This window comes from Halichoeres trimaculatus, unplaced genomic scaffold (genome assembly GCF_033239565.1).
Source record: "Halichoeres trimaculatus isolate MK-OKI-2021-1 unplaced genomic scaffold, fHalTri1.1 fHalTri1_scaffold_17, whole genome shotgun sequence".
NCBI classification, from domain to species: domain Eukaryota; kingdom Metazoa; phylum Chordata; class Actinopteri; order Labriformes; family Labridae; genus Halichoeres; species Halichoeres trimaculatus.
In genome coordinates, this window is record NW_027437195.1 from 19,421,643 (window position 1) to 19,439,874 (window position 18,232).

The 18,232-nt window shown below is 40.7% G+C and overlaps 1 protein-coding gene across 2 annotated transcripts in view; it reads right to left on the minus strand.

The window, feature by feature from the left end:
• The window catches only part of gabrb1 (gamma-aminobutyric acid type A receptor subunit beta1), a 59,181-nt gene that overhangs the window by 32,172 nt on the left and 8,777 nt on the right, over positions 1–18,232 (minus strand). The window lies entirely within an intron of this gene.

Here is an 18,232-nt window from a genome sequence, read left to right on the forward strand (position 1 = left end):
TTACTATGGGAATAAAGTCTAAAAAAGAAACAATTCCTCCCTCCACACATCCCCTTCCCCCTGATTGGCCAGCCCTCTGGAGACTTCTTGAGGTGGAGATATGGGCAGACCTTGGTGTTTTAGGTCCGTCCCTCCAATGTGTCATGAAACGGTGAGATCCGTATGCAATGACCTCATCATTTCAACGAGGCTGGTAAAGATCTAGTGATATTTTTAGAACAGAGTGTTCTGATCAGGGAATATGGGAAAGCCACATGACCCCTCTTTAAGTTTTACTTTCTGGATTTATAGGGATTGTGAGGACTTCCTCAGTGATATTGCAAAAGTCTCCTTTCTAGATATATGCTTGATCGTAATCCACACTTTGAAATGAGATTATCAACACCAATAGGGGTTATTTCATAATGCTACTTCTTAGCTTAGCTAAGTGGGTTGCGAAGGACTGGATTGACACAGGACTCATCAAAGTCTCTATGACAACACCACACCGGCTGACAAGGTTCAGTAGTGAGAAGAGAGATCTGCGTTTTTCTCTGCTAAAAATGATTTCTTCTAACCCATGTGCAGCAGTTATTCTGCAGTGGTCTGTTCAAACTTGAGAGTCTATCAATAAAATGAAGAGCGACGTCACGTTAGCTCTGCTTGGTAGATGACTGTTATGACATAACCAGGATTCACTAACGTTACAAGTTACGGACATGTCTTAGAGCACTGGGTTGTCAGTAGCATTAAACATAGCTGGCTACTGAACTCCATTTGCTTGTTGTCACAGTTAAAACAACAGTTCTACAAAACTGTTGATAAATAGCTTACATCATCTTGTTGTATCTGGTAAAAAAAATACCTTGAACAAAGAAAAGTAATGTTAAAAAATCTGATCTCCATTTACAAAATTAACAAATGCCTTGTTAAGAGTCACGTCTCCATAATAGTGTATACTCTAGGCCAAAAAGCGTTGTTGCACTCTAATTAAAACAGATCCTCCTGTCTCTTAAAATAGGAATATAGATGTATTAAGTTAAAGATCTACTCTAAGAATACATTTCTAGAGTGACCAAACCCATAAAAACAATGAAGTTACCTAGGGGTCACTTTGTCACATTTTACCCACTGGAGGGTGTGTCAAAGAGGGCACATGTGGGAACCACCGTGGGCTGATGTACCCTGTCCCTCTTTTGAGCACACTGCTGCTGGAGAGGGACAGGTGGGAATAGCATGCAGTAAAAGGCCACAGGTTGGGTTCAAACCGGGGTCACCCACCCAGTGGACTTTTGCCTCAGTACACACAGTGCATGATTTAACTGCTGAGCCAAATCAACCCAGAACGCTACACTAACCCCCCTATTATACTTCAAACTTCAACGGGTCACATGCTTCTTCTTAAAAGTTTGTGATAGGCTTGGATTTGCCATGACATACCTTTGAGGACTTGAAGTTCTGACGTGTGATAGAGAAGCATCCAGAGCTGTACAGACAGAGCTATTTTTACAGCCACCATCACGGTTTATATCAAGCAACACAACAAATACCATCTGATATCAGGGGGTTAGGACACAGAGCAAAACGTCATCATTGTGTATCCTCAGTGTATGATGCTCTGTCTGTTAACATCAAACAGAGTAATAATCACTGACATGGTGTTTTTCTTGATCGTGGCTGAGTGTTGGGGTAATGATTCTCTGAAAGTGATCAGTTTTAGGAAGAGGGATTGTTAGCATTTGTTCACTGTATTACTGCAGAACTGAACTCTGTCATCTTCTGCTCTACAGAGCTCTTTATTAGCATCTGACTCTTTTTATTTGCACCTGCTCACAATGTGCCATCATCACATCCTCAAACACTGACACCCTCCGTGTGTATACTGAACATGGTGGGTGGTGTGTTAGAAGCCTGCAGACAATAAAAGGGGAAAACAGGTGCATAATAGAAGAACAGGGCTGATTATTAGATATTCATGCAAAGGGCTGCAGTGCCTTGAAGTCTTCTACTGCATCAAAGAAAGAAAGAAAGAAACAAGCATAAGGAAGCATGTATAAGCTGACAGAAAGACGGCTTCTTTCATTTATAGAATTTATAATAGCTTCTAAAAGCCTTGCAGGCGTTCAGCTGAACGACTCATCGACATGCTTCAGTTGACTGCAGGTAACCTTTCCAGAAATCTGCAGGAGAAAGCTGCACACTGCTCCTCTATCGAGCTAATCTGAGGTGCAGAGCTGCTGTTAAGATTCCACTCACAGCTCTCTGGCTTTCAGCATTCGTTGCAGTTTGTAAAGATGCTTATTGTGCATTTCCCAACAAGCCAGGGGGAAACAAACTTTCTGAACGCAGAAAAAAGGCAACCATGTACTTCAGGCACGTCTGAAAGCTTTTTCTCTGTGGTCATAAAACAGCAGAATGAGAGAAAAGGCTTGTTCTCAGCTTTAGGATCAACACTGCTGTTTTTTCATCAAGAACAAATACATAAACTGGATCACCAGCACAGCATGTAGACTCCTTAACTCTTAGAGGACAAGCAGAGCAACTCACAATCATACAAAAACTTATAAATAATACCCAACAAAGAAGAAACTCAGTCACTTAATGCTTATGACTTTATTACTCGTCTTTTGAGTCCTCACAGGGCCTGTCATTGATTTTTAATTTTTACTCCATATGTCCCTTAAAAAACCTGTTGCACACTTCAGGACATAATGTCAAAGTTAAAACTAGTTCCCATATTCAGAAACTTTGACATGAAATGCAGCAAAGACCTCTTTTTGTATTTCAGCCCAAGCGCATGCTGGATTGATCTCATAGTTTGCTCTCCAAAAGGTAAGGTGCTTTGTTGCTATGAGGCAAATACAGACATTTCTGGATGGTAACACAGCTGAATGATGATGCTCTTGACCCCACGGAAAAATAATGAAGCTGGTTCCAAGTTTACCTCCGATCTATTCATCGTAAACTTACTCAGCAGGAGCGAATGCTAAAATGTTTTCAACCCAAATTTTGTTTGTTTGTTTCACTTCATTTAACAATTTGAAAAATTTGAATTGCTAAACAAATCAGAGAGGAGCGTGATGATTCATGGGTCTGAAAATAGCACGTTTAAGTTCTTCTCTGGCTGACTTCCTGCTGAATGCCCGCAGACATTAATGGCATTAAAAACTGTAGTGATACAGCTCTCTGAGACTTTCATCATTGACTCATTGAGGTAAGAGTGTTTGGGCTGTTTGTAGCTCTCTATATGTTATAATGAGGTTTAATACATGCAGTATGTTTGTCCAGGACCAAGTAGCTCTAATTATATGTCTTTTTATTGTTTTCATCATCAAAAAACACTAAAGTCACTTCTGTAATCATAGAAATAGTGATCCACAGTGATTTTCAAAAGATATCTGTACACTGTCTTAATGCTGTTCTAACAAGAGTCCTGTAGCATCTTTATGAAGACTTGTGATCACGCATTCTTAAAAAAAACAGCCATCCACTGTGAAGTGTGGTGGGGCTGTTGATAAATTTTCATCGACTTATCTTTCCATGACCAAGACCAGATGATAATGAGGTGGAAATGTTTGTAGTGGATCCATGATATTTCCTCCACCGTGTGTCTGATCAATCAGGAAGTGCATTCCTGTATCAGGCTCGCTGAGTTAGCTTAGCTGGCTCAGCCTTGTACCTTTAACAGGTGTGCTGTGGGTACATGTTCACACCTTCTCCATGCAGCTATCTCATGCTCATTGATTATTTTAGCTCCTGGTGTGTGTTAGTGATAAAATCACAACCAGCTCTTGGCCTGACGTCAGTTTCACGTTTAACATTTGCCACTTTTTGCTGCTGTTAGCGTTAGGAGCTCTGAGTCCATTTATTCTTGTTTCGAAATCTGTTGGACACATTTACAATGACTATCCAACATGCTCCTTTCACTGCGGGTGCATTTAAGGACCATCTGAAAAAAAAGAAAAAAAAAAGAGAACAAGCTAGAGCACTTTTATTCAAGATTAAATATAGAGCCATAGTCAAGAGTGCTTTCTTTGTACATGACTTGGGAGTAAAGACCATTCTTACGTAACTCCACTTTTATCCATGGGTAATGACCTTTACTCACTCTAGTAAAACTAGACTAAAACTACAAAGATCAAAAATTTAAGTGTAATTCTTTCAGTTTTTTCTTTTTTTTTTAAGTTGCCATTTTTACAATTTTCCTGTCTTGTTGAGTCAAAGATAGGGTTACTGATCTCAGAAGACAAGTGCCTCGGTTAGCTCGCCAAGGAGGCTATGTTTTTGGGAGAGTTTGTCTGTCTATGAACTTAACTCAAAAACTAAACAATAGATCTTGATGAAATTTTCAAAATGAGATAAGGAAGACGTGGTTAAATTTTGGAGGTGATCCAAGTCACAGTCTGGATCCAGGACTTTTTTAAAGGATTCTTTATCATTATGAGATAGGGCCGTTTTCACCATATGTGTATACAACTCCACCATAAATTGTCAGATTGCTTTGTAAAACAATTCAAGACAAGATCACCATAATTTCTGACGGATGTAAAAGTACGATCCAGATCCTGCCAATATTCTGGATACTAAGATCCAGAATATGAAATATGTCATAGGTCATCATAATCTTCAACACTGTCAGGTAACAAATTATGGTACAACCCTGCAACTAACACCAAATTGTAGCAGACAGTCTGCTGAAAGGGAGTATAACATTAAAGTAGGACTAAAGTGTTGGTGACAATCACAATATGCTTGGTGGAGGTCTGTGCTCTCTGACTGTTTTTCTAGTTGATAAATTACATAAATCGATTGTCTTTAGGACAGTCCCTTGAATCATCCAGTGTTCAAGGGAGTCCTTAGCATCTCTTAGCCCAGCTATTCCCTGTCACAAAAACTATCTAGATATTACAATTATAAATTAATGGTTATAGATACTCATTATGTTATATCCCATCATCATCAATAGTACATACATTCATAATCGATTAGATGTAACTTATCCACAGTTCATTACAGACCAATATTGTCATCAGTACTTACTTAAAGATGCTATGAGAAGGATCTGTTTTGATTGCATATTATGTGGAAATTGGATCAAAACAAATTTTCTTGGTTAGAGACAACTTTTTACTGGATACAATGTGCTGAGGTAAGGTATTTATAAGTGACATCAAGCAGACGTAGCAGTCTGCTATATGTTGCGCTGTCAGCAGCGCGGTGCTTCGAGGTATCTGTCCAACGTGACAACAAGTAAACACTGTCAGTTTGTATGTAGTTTAGTATCTGTCTATGTTTAGCGCAGCTGGCAGCCCGGTGCTCTAAGACATGTTTGTAATGTGTAACGTTAGTAAATCCTGGTTAGCTTTGTCCTGCCAGTCATCTACCAAGCAGAGCTAACTTAACCTCACTCCTCATTTTATTGATAGACTCTCTGCTGCATGTGGGTTGGAATGGACATTATCACAGACAGTCACAGACCATATCTGCATCTGCATTAAAGGAAAAATAAGCCTTATGACAATCTGCCTTTTCATCTGTAGAGTGAAGCCAAAAGATGGCTGCATCTGTGATTTTTACACTTGCAAACAGATGATGTGTAAGAAGCAAAATTGAAAAATTGCATTGTGTCACTTAAAAAAAAATGCTGTGAAATCAGGCCTTTCTGATTGCAGCAAATAAAAAGCCTGTAGAGGCTGCCTTTTCTGCTGCTCTCCCTTTAACTGTGTGTTCATGACTAAGGGTTTTCTTTACCTGGAAGTGTGAGGTCTGTAAGGCTGGTTGTTTCATTTACCTGATCACCTGAGGATGATGCGATTTTATATTGCAGCTGTGAGGGCAGGAGATCAAAAATCTGTTTCCAGTGACAGTAGAGTGGTTAGATTGAAGCATTGGCTCCTCTGTAGCTCTGCAGTAGATCACAAAGTGATAAAACAGATAGTTAAGCCAATAAGCCACTCTATACTTCTGCTACAGGCCTCCAATAAACTGTAGGTGACACCAGCTCTCATAGAGCACAGACACAGAGTGAGGACAACCTCTGTGAGAGTGTCTATGAGTGTGTTTGTGGGTGTTTGTTAGGTGTGGGTGGGGGTAACAGTCCCACTGGGGATGAAAACTTTCTAAGAGGCTATTATTAGAAACAGCTGATCCCTTCAGCACCCATCGGTGTGGCTCGTCTGTGTTTCGGAGGCTGAGCAACCTTAACGTGAGCTGAATACGTGATGCATATGAGCTGTGCTAAAGCGTGGTGGCAGGGAGAGGCGGAGCTGCACCGCTGCTGCTGTTTCTGCACCACACTGCACCGCACTCCAGGCTGACAGCACAACATGGACTTAAAATGCCCTCAGTTTGTCGTCCTTTACACTTTCTATTCCAATGTAGCAAATCTGTTTAAGGCACCCATTATCCCCTCTCTGTCTCTCTGTAAATGTCTCAGAATCTGCTCTTTCTACTGCTCCTGTCCTGATTTTAATGCAGCAAATAAACAAGCAGCGCAGCAGAGCATGTGCAGTGATGCCAAGCTGACCCCACTGCAGTGAGCTCCTGCCTGACCTAATTCTTCCATCTCTGGGTTCAGCCAGGAAGACATCATACAGAAAGCTTTGCTGAGGTAACATCGCAGTCATTTTGCACCACATCTCAGCTTCAGGTTGGAAAAACTCAGACAGGCAGAGCTGCTTTAAAACCCTCCAACACGGTTCTTTGTTTGAAGGTTTACATCGCTTTTCTTTTTGATTGGTGGATGTCAGAACACTTTGGTGTCTGGAGGAAAACAGTGTGTATGGAGAGCAAAAACAGGAGGAACACACTCCAACGTAATCACATCTAAGGAGGACTTCTTTCTTTCTATAAACAGATAAGAGCAGCTAACAATCTGTTCTGGATCAAGCATTTACTCTGAGACACAAATCTGCTTGATGCTGAGTCACTAAAGACAATCAGCACTTAGATTTCCTGACTTCCCTGAATGGATCCGCTTCCATTCAACAAACAAACGATGTCAAAGTAGCTTTCTTCTCCTCTCAAAGAGAGGCCTGACAAAGCCTGACTTCTGACTTTTCTCTTAAGATGCATCCTTATTTTGCCATTTCAGCAAACTCAACACAGACTTGTGATCCGATATTTTGTTTGTATTTAATAAAAAATCAGTTAATCTCATTAGAAATATTCTGTTTGCTTTGAAGGCTCCTAAAGGATGCACACAAAACACTTTTACTGTAACGGTGATCATGATACACAGGACCAAGAGATGCTGACTGTGTGTAACCAATCAGACTTCTCTCTGTTGCCAAACCAACCAGCCTCCTCTCTCCCTCCCTCTGTTTCCATGCCAACCACAGTATGCTCTCACACAAAGGTAGAAAGTGACGATTCAGTAAAAGTCAAGGTTTCTCACTGCAGTGAACTCAAGGACAAGAGGAATGACTCTCTCCACCAAGAAACAAGAGGAGAAACATTCTGACTGCTTCATGAGGGGATGAAAGGCTTTTAGTGCTGGCTCTATTTTCTGTCACTCTGAGGAGTTTGGTTTTTACCTCTAATAAAAATGATAGAGTCTTCTTAAAAGCTATAAAAACGCAACAGCTGACTTTGTATGAGGCCTTTTATGTGCTCCGGTTTTTATAAGATTTATATATCAGTCCTGTATGTGCAGCAACTGTTGCTGTCGTTTTCTCCTTCCTTTGCCATTTGATGCAGGCACTAGGCTTATGTTTTACATGCCGAGTCAACTTATCAGAAACAGAGCTATCAGCTCTTGGGTGTAGAGCTTCTCTACCTTAGTGATGAGATAGTTTCACATTGTATCAAATGACCAACAGTAGGCAGCGCTATAAGATCCATTGGTGACTGTGTAATCTTATTAGCTGGCTGTCAGAGTAATGCAGACATAGCTGTTGATGCTACTGAAGGCAATGTGCACATTTTCATTAACAGCTGATGGGCTGCTTATTGCTTGTGTGCTGAAGCTATTGATTGATTTTGGCAGCAGCGAGCTTCCCACAGCCTCCGGGACGGTGTCTCCTATCAGATGATGTGTCATTAAAGCACACGGCAGACAGAGGACTCCTGCAAAGATGTGCTAAAACATAGTGCAGGGGTGGCCAACCTGGGGCTCGTGAGCCGCATGTGGCTCTTTGCCTTTCAGTGTGTGGCTCTTTGATCTATTCCTAAAAAAATACATATAGATCTATATATTGTTATGAGTAGTGGTGTGCTGATCAATCTAAAATATTGATATATTGATGCCTACTTTGGGATCAGTATTGATTAATACTTGGGTGATGAGAATGATACTTAAGTTTCGGTTTCTCTTCTCTATATGTGCTCCTCTTAATCGCTCATGTGTTCATAGCTATCTAGATAGATAGATGGGAACTTATTGATTTTCATTTTATGTCATTTCGTTTATGTGTGAGAGAAAGTGTGTCTTTTTGTAGTACCACTGTAATTTTTGCGGCTCTTGGTCTCTGACTGGTAGGCTACCCCTGACATAGTAGGACATATTTATTTATTCATAACTCAAGCATGGAAACCATGACAACCAGAGAAAAACGTCAGTCTGGTTAAAAGAACTCTTGAGTGACAAAGTTGTAGAGCTCATATTTTTCTCATTAAAGGCCCTGTGAGGACTTGATGAGTGATCTTGAAAAAAAATCTCACTTTAAAATATACCTGCCTGATTATAATCCAAAATTTAAAATGAGATTATCAGCACCAAAGGTTTAAAAAATGTTTTATTTTGGAAAAAAAGATGTTTTATTTTGAAAATCTGGCCCACAGCCCACCAGCTTTGTTACTGATTGATCACAACGCTGAAAATCCTCATAAGCACAGTGTGAAACAAACATTGTGAACCTAGTCGGACATATGACACGACCCCTTGGTTCTGCAAGGAATGCTGGGATAGCAAACGATCAAACTTCACCTGCCAGAATTTGACATTCACAAGACAAATAACAACGTATCTTCAGACATGAACGCATGCTGTGCTACTTTCTGCAGAGAGCACTATGCATCATCCAGGCAGAAACAATGCCATAGCCGATCAGTGTGCACGCTGGGAAAAGGAGCCAGACCTCTGCGAGCGAGCAGCTAAACCTCACGTCGCATCACTGTCGCTTTACCTCACCAGCTGCCCTCCTCTCTGACAGCACAGCATGTCTGATGACTAAGGCCAGTACAGGCCTGACAATGATCTGCAATCTCCTCATAATCTGTTCACTAACTGCCAAGTTCAGTCGTATGCTTCATGAGCACACAGGCCTGTCCGCCGGCCTCCAGTCAGTGTCAGGGACAAGGTCGCCTGACTGGCCCGAATGTGACATGACAAACGTCCTCAGGGAAATCTGTAGGAGCCCGCCTCTTCATCTGACTCTCGTCCATATGTAAACAAGTAGAAGGCCATTACTCACAGGGATGGGTCAAGCTGGTCCATCCACAGAGCGGACATCTCAGTCCAGAACAACAAATGTACAACCAAAGAGAGCGTCTGACTTTATCTATGTCCTTATCTCTGTTTGAAGTTTCTATTTTCAGCATTTAGATTCCCTGTTTTCATCAGAAATGATGGATCCAAGTAGTTTTCTTCTCCTCTTGAGGCCAATATGGGTAATGAAATAACCATAACCATTCTGAACACACAGTCTCTGGATACGAGTTAGACTGTAAACATGCAGGGGAGGAAAAGGAGGAAGATGTGTATCCCTAACTTCTGGATATTATTGATAGATAATGAAAATGATAAAAGTTAATATGTTTGGTGATCCACCTTGGTATAGAAAGAGTCTTTAACAGAGCATCAATACTCAATAATCAAACATCTTCACCAACAAACGTATCACTCCCTTTTTAAATCTACGTTTCTCCTTTGCCAGCAGCAGTTTTAATGTCTTTTTATGTTGCCCTCTCTGGAGGCAGAGGACTATGGTTGCTGGTGTCACTAACTTCTTATTTCTGACTATCACCGGAGTGTTTAGCCTCAAAGGCTTTTTAGCATGCTTAGCAGGTGTGCAGATAAGTGGGGCAGATTTATTTAAAATGTGAACATGCTGGTTTTCAGCCACTGCATCACGGCTGCTCGCAATCTGCTGGGGGGGGGGGGGGGGGGGGGGGGCTAAGCTAAGTCAGCCTGCAGGGGGCTGGCTAACTACAGCTGCTAACCGTGGTCCACCTCTGATGCAGAGCCATGTCTAATTCACTTACCCTCACCTCAAACTACCATTATCTGCAAAAGAGGATGAGAAATAACTTATCGTCTGACACATAAGGCAGTACAGAGCAGGAGAGGAAAAGAGAGTGGGAAACTAAACCTATGGAGCTAAATTTGTCGGACATGCTGGGTGCATCTCAAAGCTCCAAAGTTTCATCCTCCCTTCCTTCCTCCACTTGTGTCGTTCACTTGCGTCTTAGCCCCTCCCACCAGAGATGCACGGGAGAGACACGAGGAAGCAGCTGTTTGTGTGTCTGCAATAACTCTTATCAAACAAACAGTAACAGGTATTTGTCTGTTCCTTTAACCTGTTCAAGAAACACGTTACCATGAAGAAAATCTGCACTCTGTTTATTCCGTTAAGAAGCACACAGATCACTTTACTGGTTAATGCATCATTATTAGATTATTTAACTTAGCTTTTACCTTGAGTGCATCTGATCGTGGCATTGTTATGCCAGTAACACACAGATTTACATTTCCACCAAATCCATAACCACAGAAAGACACTCCACAATCATCAACTGCCTCACTGAAATAAAAACATGGATATACCACAATTTCCTACCCCATAACTACAACAAACCCGACCTCATTATCATCATCCTCAAGTCCCTCACTAATCCCATCCAGGACTTCAGTCTCACTTTTAATAACTCCTTACCTCACATCTGTAACCATTTTTGACAGTGACCTTTCTTTTCACCCAGCTAACTAAAATGGCCTTCTTCTACCTTAGAAACAGCCCACCTCCATCCATTTCTCTCTTTTTCTGCTGCTGAAACACTTGTTCATACATTCATTGCATCATACTTTGATTGCTGCAACAGCATCCTCTATGGTACATCTTCCAAGTCTTCCTTAAATTACAGAACATCCAGAACTTCCACTGCACGTCTCCTCACCTGCCACCTCCCATGACCACATCACCCCCATCCTCCAACATCTTCATTGGCTTCCCGTCCTCTACTGCAGACAGTTTAAAATTCTCCTCCTCACAAAGCCCTCCACTGCCAGGCCCCTTCCTACCTCACTGACCTCCTCCACCACCACATTCCTTCACTTCACCTTGGTTCCTCACACACCAACCTTCTGTCTCCCTCTCATAGACCAAGCACCAAACCTGGGGAGACAGAGTGTTCTCCACAGCCGCCCCCACCCTCAACATTGAAATCAGTTGAAAACTTATCATTTTAACCCCTTGATGCCTGTTGTTCCAAATTTGCGACATAACCTATCAGGTCTTGAAGTAGCTGAATTGACCTTTGTATCTCATAATTACCCATTGATTCATATTCTACACATACCAAACATTGTATCATTTCCACTATGTCACAATATATTCAGGAGGATGAACTTCTCATGTTTATAATTATAATAAACTTATTTATAACTATTGTGTGTACTTCACTCAAATTTATTATCTCCACTTAATTTAACAACTGTGAAAATGCAAAAACACATAAAAACAATCTATCAATGTATAATTGTTTATTACTGACAGGCAGTAATGGGGTTAAGTTAGCTTTCAATTTGTGATTGTACTGTTGTTTTGTTTGACTTATGTTCTTCCCTTGTATTGATTTTAACAAATGAAAAGTGTTTTTAAGTTTTTAAAAAGTGCTATAAAAATAATAAAAGTTATTATTAAACAATTTATTATTTTTTAAGATAATTATTATTCATTATTATGTATTATTATTATTATTATTATTATCATCATCGTCATCAAATAAAAATATAATAACAATAATAATAACAATAATAATAATAATAATAATAATAATAATAATAATAATAATAATAATAATAATAATGATAAAAATACATTTTATGTTATGTTATTATTGTTACTATTATTATTACTTATTATTGTTATTGATAATAATTATTAATTAATATATTGAATCACCTAAACCACTTTAAAAGAGCCCACTGTAGTGGAAATAGAGCTACCTTCAGTTTTTTTTCTCTCTTTTAAACACCTGCAACACCTTTTACTCTTTCCTTTAATTCCAACATCTGGCAAATCATTTCAACTTCATTTAATCACCAAACAGCATGACCAAAATGAAGCTTATAGAGCAGAAGACACATGACAGAGATCTTGCTTAAGATGCCACAGGAATAGGATGAGAATCAAAACAAGCTGTTCATAAATCTTTGAACATACAGTCAGACTGACCCATGGACTGTCTCAAAGATGGATGGTATAAAATCTATGCAGGCTTAGTAAAATGCTCTCCACAGGCTCTTGAGATGCTTACACAGGAATCAGTATTGTTGTTTGTTTACTACTCACAGATCCTTGCCTTCAAACCTGAAACTCAAAGACAGATTTGAGAGCCACATTTCCACTTTCAGCCTTATGCCCGTGTGTGAGTCATAAAGAGAAGCAGCCACATGCCTCACTTCCTGCCAGTGCTCACTGCGGCCAGCTGTAGCAGCCACGTTTACTTTTGGCAGCTATTCTCGTATTCTGAAATTTGGCTGCGAACAGTTTGGTCCTCTCCTCTCTGCAGCCTCAGGGACATCACTGAAGCTCATTCAGCTGGTTCCAGATCACTACATGACTTTCATGAAGCCAATGCCAGGGCAGGCAGAAGTATGTTTGTGTGCGAGTGTTCAGAGAAATACCACCGGAGATGAACAGCTGCAGTCCTGATCCTGTTACCTCTGATCAATAAATCAAATAGATTCAGTATTTCAGTAAATCAATGCCATATCATTCAAGATTTACATTTGTGATTCACATTATGCCATGCATTTGACTCTAGTTTTTCCAAAAACCTTTAACCATGCAGACTAAAATAGCAAGAGTCTTTGTCTCTGACCTGGAGGGGCGGTCTGCAGTGTCAGAGAAAAGGAGCATCCCATCAGGTGCACAAAAAAGAAAAAGTCTCCTGCATCAAAAGCTCCACAGGATGCAAATGAACAGTCTGACAATTAGTCTGTGTTACTAGAAAAGTTGCAAAGCAGAAGCAGCATCTAGTCGTAGAGAGAAAACTCACTTCTTCACTGATTTAGCATTGCACCCTGCTGTTGTTTCTCCCTCTCGCTTTCCCTTCTTTTTTTTTTCTTTTTTGCCAATGTGCTCAAGGAACAACCAACCGTGGCTCCAGCAGGGGGGGACACTTATTTGCATTTCAGTCTGACACCAGGGAGTTATTTTGCACTCAAACAACCAACAAGGCAGCACTTCTGGTGCAATGGTGGTTTTTAAACTGTGACAATGGAGGAAGTGCACAACAAGAGCAGAAACATGAAAGACAGACGAGCACCCGAATAATTCAGAATATTGTGGAATAGTTCATTTACTGCAGTATTTCAAGTCAGAAAGTGAAACACATATTTTATGGATTCAGTTTACACAGAGTGAAATATTTCAAGCATTCAGGGGTTTTTTTTCCATCGAGCCAATCAAAAGAAATGTATCTCTGTGGCTCTGCTGAGGTGTTACTGAAGCTCAGGTTGCTCCAGCTCAACTGCGTTATTGGCTCCAGTGTCCCCCACCAATAATATAATACCACATTGATTCTCTACGGGATTCACTTCCAAACACAATAACATTGTTGTCATTGAACAAGCTTCTGGTTCTTTAGGCGCTGTGGGCAGGAGCCAAGTCCTGCAGGAAAATGAAATCTTCAGAATAAAGCATGAAGTGCTCCAAAGTCTCCTCGTAAATGCCTGTGTTGACTCTAGACTTTGGAAAATAACAGCAGATGACATGGAACCCCAATCCATCACTGAGGGTGGAAACTTCACTCTGGACTTGGATTCTTCCTTTCTACTGAAAGGAGGACTTTGGACCATAGAGCAATAGTCCAGTTCTTTTCCCCCTGAGCCCAGGCTTCAGATGTTGTCTCTAGTTCAAGAGTGGATTGACTCAAGGGATGAGACAGCTGCAGTTTAAATTCTTTGAGCTACCTCAAGTTCTTGAACAGCCAGCTTCTTTAGCGATCACCTTCAGTGTCGTACCCTCCTTATGGAGGGGGTCATTGACTGTCTTCTGGAAAACTGTCAGTCAGCAGTCTTCACCATTCACAGGCTCTGGAAACCTTTCAGTTCATTATCTGATTATAGTGGGAGGCAGGCTAACTAGCAAACACCACATAACTAACTACCATCATCAACATTTTGGAGCTGATTTCAAGTGCTAAAGCGACTGTTCTTTAGCATTTGAATCCTTCACTATTCCACTGAGTTTGAGCCAAAATATTAATATTTAATATTGTGTTACTCAACTGCTGAAAAATCAGACAGGACAGAAGCACCAGGTGCTTCCTACTTAGTTCAAAGTAGAATATACTGTTTGGCAATTTAAAGGAGCCTTTAGAATAGGACAAACTGCAACACACAGATTTTTTTCTCTCAAATGACCTTACTGTTTAATCTGGTTAAATTATCAGCTGCCACAGAAGCTCCTCGGACTCACGTGATGTGGCTTTTAGAGGGCATCATGGCACTGAAAAACAAACTAAAATAAACTCTCTAATGCTTACAGCTCTGTTGGAACTTTGTCCAAAAGATTCATGTCATACGTAAGGATTTTTTTTCAAGCTCACTCTGTAAAACCTGCAGTAACTCAAATCTAAAGCAGGTAACTGACGACAGCAGTCTTCAAGTCCACTTTTGGTCAGAGACGCAGCGTCCTACCCGCGAGAGAGAGCTGCTGTGAGTGACAGGAGAACGACGGAGTCCGTGTTACTTTGTTTAATAAAGGTGCAATGAGATGCACTGATGGTGATGGAAACACATTCTCTCCCATCAGAGGTGAGATCAATGAAGTGCAGCCCACCACGGAGGAGTGCGATGAAAGTTATTTGAGGAGCTGCAGTGTGTCCTTGCAGATGAGAGGTGCCTGAGAAATGGTGGCTGCGAGCTGCAAAAGATGTGTCAGACAAAGCAGAAAGTGAGAGGATCAGCAGATAACGAGGGAGGAGAGGCGAGAAGAAGACATCAGCTGATCCCTGCATTGCACCTCACACACAAATGCTTCAGCTCTTCAAAGAAGGGTACATCTTTCTGTCTGCTTATAGACTCAAAAAAAGCCAGGTTTAAGAGCACTTTGGGTTTTTTTGTTTTATGAAGTGTAACAACAGTTAGGAAATAGTCAAGAATGATAAAATGCACAACCATGCTTAAGAGTCTGAAATTCCCTGTTTTTCTTTGTATCAATGCACACAAACTCTTGGTTTTTACTCTCAGTTGGAGGTTGTGCCTTCAACAAGAAAGCTTAACATGAGGTTGGCACAACAAAATAAAAAAGCAAATTTTCACCACCTTTCACCACACAAAAGTTAGCAGCGTCCTGATTTCTGGTGGTGGGAGAGGAACACAAATCAGAGGCCTCAGCATTCAACATTTACAACCCTAAAGCCAACCCAGTTCTTCTTTCACCTCCTCATCTGCCAGGTTTGTTAACATAGCAGTTTTTAAAGTGTGTACTTGGTGAGAAGAGTTTGTTGGACTAGACGTTGGTTTATGACTTCAGAAACTTCAATAATCTCCAATGGATGACCAAAGCTCATGAGTTATGTGGTCCCACTGGACGTGTTGAATCTGATCACTCGTCTTTTTTCTGAAGCAGAAGTTTCAAGCCTGGTGCTGAAAAGGCTGGCTCAACGTAACTTATGTTTATCAAGTGGGAAGAAGAGAGGTGGGAGTTAAGGTAGGTTATAAGCCTCTTCACTAACTGTAACAGGGTGTCTACCAGTCAATCAAGTCAGCTCTGCCTCTGATTGGACAAACTTGTTGATAACAGCCAAAATGCTGAGTCATAAAATAATCGCTGAGAATCAGACCAAAGTTATTCATGTTTTTTAAGCTGTAAACATGTTTATTTCTGCTGTTAAAACTTTTTAATAGATGTGCTTGTGGTTTCTGGTGTTTACAGCCCGCCTCTAGTGGACACTTGAGGAATTGCAGTTTTTAGGTTTGCATTGTTGTAACTTGGTGAAATCAAGGTATAAGATTGATGATATCATCTGAAGTTTCTTTCTACCACAGAGAAGCTTAACCCAGACAGTAACTCAAGTAAGGCTGCAACAATTGTCATAATGAGCAATTGCAAAACTCAAACTGCAGCATTATTGACCCCATGTGATCAATAATACATGAAGCTGTCTGGCCTTTTACAGGCTTTCATCCTGAGTGTTAGTTGAAGGGCAGGATTCACATAAACATAACAGGGGTGAACATTTGAAGGCTCAGCTGTTTTAAGTGGTGGAAAAAGTCTGTTTGAAGGTCAGGAGCAGCAAAACTTTATGTTTCTATTTATGTCTGTAGACAAACAGGCATAAATTTGGTGCAGATTCACAAGTGCTGGTCATGTGACTGAAAACTTTGAAAGAAGCCAAATACTGTCACCACTGGGTGCAAAAACTGGCACCAACCAAAAAGGCGAACTTGAGGCTTCAAATGTGCTGTCCAAATTCTGCAAAGCACAACATGGCAACTACAGCAACTTCTCGTCATACAGCCTGAGTCCTGTACCAGGGGTGATATTTCACCTCCTTTCTCTACAGAAACTCTGTAACACTGTTTATTTTTAATGTACTGGTTAATAAAGTATTTCACATTCCTTGAATTGTCACAGTTTAAAAAGTATGTCTGTCATCCCATTCTGTTGAGAGTCACAGCAGAACTGGAGCCAGCCACAGAGCTGACCCATAAAGACACAAACAAACCCCTCCCTCTGGCTCTTTAGAGTCATAGATGAACCTCATGAGTGGGTCTCACAGGGTTCATACATGCACAGAGAGAACATACAGAAACACCCACGCCAAGTCACCTTCCTCTTAGCTCTGATTCAAGCTGCTAAACAATTCATAACCCGGGCTCGCTATGACACCTCATCATCAACTCACCAAACACTGTGCATTTACTTAACAGACTAACCCTGCCATGCAAAGATGACTCATGTGTGTGCAATGAATGTAAATCTTGAAGGATCTGTCTTGATCCAAGCTGCAGATCTGGTTTAGATTTGGAGACGATTCTCGCAGAAAAAGTCACCGGAGAATATATTTTGGAAAATGAAAATAAAACTAGTTTTAGACACATACAGAGAAGAGTGAACAAAAAAAAACAAAACAACAAAAGTGACAATTTCTGCACAAAATTCACACCAAGTTGTTGGAGAGTCATTTCTCGCTGCCAGAAATTCTGTGACTATTCATTTAAACTGGAAGATTGAGAATGTAGATAGAGCATCCTGCTTGGCTTGATCCTAAAGATTAACGACAGAAGGCCGAGGAGAAGGAGATTGCTCCTTGAGTCAACACTGGGCTGGACTATTAGCTACTTTTTAAAAATGGTTTTATTGGATAAAACCTGCATTAAAAAAGTCTACTAGGACTGAGATTTATGCACCAATTGTGGATCAATTTCTGTCAAAGAAATCAAGATCTACTTTAAAAGTGAACTGAGCGCTGGGCACGCTGGCTGCCCCCCAGCTTCCTCGTGAAGGGATGTAACTGAAATGTAATTTCCCCTCAGGGATCAGTAAAGTATTTCTGATTGTGATTCTGAAAACAGTCTCATCTGTCATCTTTCATGCCATGTTTTAGAACCTTTAGATCATCATGCTGACTTTTCACCAGGTATTCAAATAGTACTACTCTGCAGAAAACTGTTTTTTTCTACAGCTCTACATCTTAGACAGAAATTAGTGCTGATGCTTCGTCGTGTTATAGGGATTGTTTTCAGAAACTAAACCACTATTGGTGGAACGCATTCACAAAAATGCACTTTTAAGATGCCATTACACCCTCACATTAGCTGTTCAATAATCAGGACTCATCCCTAGCTGGCTACCTGTCACCTGCCCTTATTTCCAAGTATAGATTATGAGGAGCAGAATATTCACTGTACATGAGTAAACAAACAACTCTGATTCAAATGAGCAGCAAACTCTGAAGTTGTCACAGATCCTATATGCAGCTCCAACGTGGAAAAAAAACATTCAGTGATCTGTAACTTTGATTCATGGCAGCTCCTGAGCAGACACTAAATATAGCTGCAGGAACTCTGCTTCAAAGC